This window comes from Octopus bimaculoides, chromosome 14 (assembly GCF_046866305.1).
Source record: "Octopus bimaculoides isolate indiv1 chromosome 14, ASM4686630v1, whole genome shotgun sequence".
NCBI lineage: Eukaryota > Metazoa > Mollusca > Cephalopoda > Octopoda > Octopodidae > Octopus > Octopus bimaculoides.
Genome location: NC_142941.1, coordinates 7,188,129 through 7,193,128, shown reverse-complemented (window position 1 = coordinate 7,193,128; position 5,000 = coordinate 7,188,129). Strand labels below are relative to the sequence as shown.

Here is a 5,000-nt window from a genome sequence, read left to right as displayed (position 1 = left end):
TCCCACTACATTATTCACCAACATGTCATTCCACTTTTTTAAAGAATTTACCGTCTGAACTGAAAGACATTTAGCTGCTGTTTCTAGCAGATCGAGTGACCACACAGAAACACCGGCAGCTTTTATTCGTTTTTGCGTGGATTATCTTAAAACTCTCTTTTAGCTTTTTAATGCATTTTTTTTTTAACATCTTTCGGGGTTTTTTTTTTAACGGTTTAAAACAATGGATTAACAAAAAAAATATTTAACTTTTTAATTGAAAAGAGACTTAAATCAGAAATTTGGATTAAGATATATGTATAGCTGGGATATCATTTATTTTGTATCCTTTACTAGTTTCAGGCATTAGACTGCAGCCATAATGGGGCACCGCCTTGGCGAATTTTTAGTCGGTATGAAAATGAACCAGCCCCTATACTTACTTTTTTTCAAGCCTGGTGTTTATTCTATCGAGTTCTTTTTGCCAAACTGCTAGATTCAAGGGGCGTAAACACACCAACACCGTTTTTCAAGTAGTATAGGGGGACAAACACAGACATAGAGACACGCACATGCACACACACACACACACACACACACACACATACGCCTACATACATACATAAATACATACACACATAGGACGAGCTTCTTTCGGTTTCCGTCTGCCAAATCGATTCACAAGGCTTTAGTCGACCCGAGGCTATAATAGGAGGCACTTGCTCAAGGTACCGTGTAGTAGGACAGAACCCGGAACCATATGGTTCGGAAGTAAACTTCTTACTTTATATTTTTAATATAAACATATTTCCTTTTGCATTTGAAGTGTATAAAATGTATTTTGCATAATTGAAAATGTTAGATTGTTTCACATGCTTAGAATTGAAAATTTTCCTACTTTAATTTATTAAGGATGAAAATGTAATTAACAAGCACAAACAATACGCGCATACAAGTATGTGTGTATGTGTATATATATATATATATATACGTTTCCCTGTGTGTGTGTATGTATATATGTACATATATATATATATGTATGTATATCATATACACGCACATTCACACACACGCATACAGGCACATACATACACACGCGCGCGCGCACTGTAAATATCTTAAGCCTAAACAGTTTCTGATTTTTTTTTTTTAAATTAATTATTTTTAATTACTTTTCCGATTCTGAATTTCTGACGTTCGAAACAAATTTCATTCCATCTTTTTTTTTTTTTTTTTTAATATCGAATGTAAAATATTTTAAGAAAACCACGCTACAAATCTCCTAGACCCCCCCCCCCACTTCGTTGACTTCAGTTGCCCCCCACCCTACTATTTGTCTATTTCCACTGGTTGCGCGGATGAACTGCGCTCGAGCAGACGACCAGTACCACAGCTCCAACTGGGGTGTGGTTGGGATTTGCGTTCGTGAGTGGGTGTGTGTGTGAAAGTGGCGAATCAATACAGGGAGGAGCAACAACAACAACAACAATTACAACTACAACTACTATTATTACTACTGCTACTACTGCTACAGTTATTACCGCTGCTGTCTGAAGTCCTTTATTTTTCACAACCGGAAAATGCGTAGAGTGTATATATTTATGCTTATGTCGGGGACAATGTAATACGGCTTACTTTTCATGGAAAGTCGCTAAAATCCACCCTGGTATGTGTGTGCGCGTATGTGCGTGTCAGTGTATGTGTATATCATTCGTTCATTAAGTATTTCACTCCCTATGAATCGGTGGTTCTCAACTGGGGCCCACACCACCATTAGGGGTACACGCAAAATTTTGTCGTAAGAATTTATGTGCAGCAAGGCCGTTATACTTCTACAATGCATCAAGTATTTCAACAATCGTTTTCATACATTTCCTAATAATATTTCATTATAAAAATATAATAGGATTCTTTTTTTTTTCTTTTAGTGTAAAGATTATTTGCCAACATAATGTGGCAGTCTTGGTTAGGACGATTGTTTCTGTTATTTAGCTCCAGGATGTGAAGGCGCGTGGCTTAGTCGTTAGGACATTCAGCTCTCGATCGTAAAATCGTGAGTTCAATTCCCGGCGACGCGTTGTGTCCTTGAGTAGGACACTTTATTTCATATTTCACGCTGCTCTAGTCCACTCAGTTGGCAAAAATGACCTGTACTTGTAATTCAAAGGGGTCAGCCTTGTCACATTCTGTGTCACGCTGAAGCTCCCAGTGAACTACCTTAAGGGTACACGTGTCCGTGGTGTGCTCAACCATTTGCACGTTAATTTCACGATCAGGCTGTTCTGTTGATCAGGTCAACTGGAACCCTCGTCGTCGCAACCGACGGAGTGTCAGATTAGCCCCAGGAAACATCGTCTCCAGCTGGTTATACGACACAGTATCTGCGTCCTAAACCAGGACTGCCACTTTATGTTGGCGAATAATCTTTACTTTAGAGTACTGTTACTGAATGTCTCTCGTTCAGAGAGATTTAGAAATAATAATTTTCTATTTTCTTTAAAAATTATACATCAAATGGCTGTGGAAGTTCAAGGGAGTAAAACAGAAATCAAAAAAGGCCCACGGACAAAAATTGATTGAGAACTACTGCCAAGTAGCACAGGAGAACAGCGACAACTTTTCTCCATTTGCCACCACTTTGTACCTGTTTATTCTGCTTTTCTCCAGTCGGATCCCTGCTTTTTCAGCTCTGCTTCAGAATCCTACCTCCAAGCATTCACTGAGCCCCCGCCCAGGGCCTGATACGTAACAAAGTCTGCTGGCTCCTTTAGAATTGTGCTACACTGCGTCATATGTTTCCCTGAGGGAAGATCTTCTCCCAAGTCTTGACGGTTTCGAATCGTCATTGATGCTTCTGTAACCTTGCTGGCTCTACACAAACCCATTTTCACCTCAGGAAAGAAGAGGTCCATATACGTTTTGACCTCTTACCTTCGACCTTTTATGGTTTGGGAAACCCTTCTGGAGCTTTCGGCCGGTGGCACAGCTCTCGGGTCATTGAGGCGCACAAGACACTTCGCCGCAACAAGCGCTGAACCTTTGACAGACATACGCATCTATGTCTTTTAACTTTTACTTATTTCACTCATTTTACTGCGGCCATGCTGGGGCACTACCTTGAATGGATGTTAGTCGAACAAATTGACCCAGTACTTATTTTTTTAAAAGCTTAGTATTTATACTATCGGTTCTTTTCTTCCGAACCGCTAAGTTGTGGGGACGTAAACGCACAAACACCGGTTGTCAAGCGGCGGTGGGGGAACAAACACAGACACAAAGACGCACACACAGACAGACAGACAAACAGTCACACACACACACACATATATATAGCCCGTGTGTGTGTATATATATATATATATATATATATATATATATATATATATACGACGGGCTTCTTTCCATTTCCGTCTACCAAGTACATTCATAAGGCTTTGGTCAACCCGACCGATTAAAGAAGAGACTTGCCCAAGGTACCACGCAGTGGGACAGAACACAAAATTCTGTGGTTAGGAAGCAAGCGTCTTACCACTCAAACACGCCTGCGCCGAAGAAAACGTTGGCAACACACACACACACACACACACACAAACATATACATACATACATACGTACATACATACATATACATATATATATATATATATGTATATATATATATATATATATATATATATATATATATATATATATATACATATATATGTTTGTGCGTCTGTGTTTTTCCACCCACCATCGCTTGACAACCGATGTCGGTGTGTTTAAGTCCACGAAATCTAGCGGTTCGGCAAAAGAGACTGATAGAATAAGTACTAGGCTTACAAAGAACAAGTCATGTGGTCGATTTGTTCGACTAAAGGTCGTGCTCCAGCATGGCCGCAGTCAAATGACTGAAACGTGTAAAAAAGTCATAGTGCATAACACACGCGTGAGCATATACCACCGGTTTCCAGCCATTTTAATATCGGGCCGCGGCCGAGAAAGTAAAACACAAATCGATTAAAGAAAAATGTTTTATACATATGTGAAGGGAAGACCGTGGTGGGGAGGCGGACGGATACTTCAGGGCTGCATGCGGCCTGAGGGGAGCCGCGGGTTGAGAACCGCTGACATATACACTTACACACAAGCGCATGAATTAGGAAAAGAAAAAGACATGTCTATGCCGACGAGAACCAGAACCAGAACGAACGAACGAACGAGATCTTAAGAAGTTTGGAAAGAACAGACGTAATGATGGATATTACAAACTGGAATGTGACGAAACGAATCAAAAAAAGAATTCACAATCTGTAAATGTATACACCCGAGGCTGGAGTCCCGTTTTCCCGATAATGTCTCTGCAAAAAAGTAGGTTGTGCTGTTGCTTGTTTTCGTTCATTGTTTGATTCTTTCTACTATCATTCCATAATATATATATATATATATATATATATATATATATATATATATATATATATATATATATATATATATATATATATATATATATATATATATATATATATATATATATATATATATATATATATATATATATATATATATATATATATATATATAGATAGATAGATAGATAGATAGATAGATAGATAGATAGATAGATAGATAGATAGATATAGATATAGATTAAAATTCATTCAAGATATGATACAGAATCCAATACGAAATACTGAAGGTAAATATGCAATAAGTAATTGGTACAAACTTTCTTCAGACGAAATTTTCCAGGACCTAACGAACACATGTGTATGTATGTATGTATGTATGTATGTATGGAATCACGTGACTTAGCGGTTAAGACATTGCACTCTTGACCATAAGGTTTCGATTCCTGGACCGGACAAAACACTTTATTTCACGTTGCGCCAATCCACCCAGCTGACAAAAATGAGAAACCCTGCGACCGACTGGAATCCCATCCAGCGGTTAAAGTATAAGCCACCGAATCCGAGAAACCTTTGTTTTGTTTTTTGCATTTTTTTAAAAAACTTTTTTCTTCTTTTTTAACGTATCGTTGA

The 5,000-nt window shown here is 38.3% G+C and overlaps 1 protein-coding gene and 1 long non-coding RNA gene across 3 annotated transcripts in view; one reads left to right on the top strand and one right to left on the bottom strand.

The window, feature by feature from the left end:
• Positions 1-5,000, top strand: part of LOC106873395 (uncharacterized) — a 51,990-nt gene that overhangs the window by 198 nt on the left and 46,792 nt on the right. For both annotated transcript variants that reach the window (XM_089362265.1, XM_089362264.1), the window contains exon 1: positions 1-750. This exon is cut by the window's left edge and continues 198 nt beyond it. The gene's annotated coding sequence lies outside the window, so the exon portion shown is untranslated. The remainder of the gene's footprint in view (positions 751-5,000) is intronic.
• LOC149132613 (uncharacterized) overlaps positions 1-5,000 on the bottom strand; it is an 88,079-nt gene that overhangs the window by 49,686 nt on the left and 33,393 nt on the right. The window lies entirely within an intron of this gene.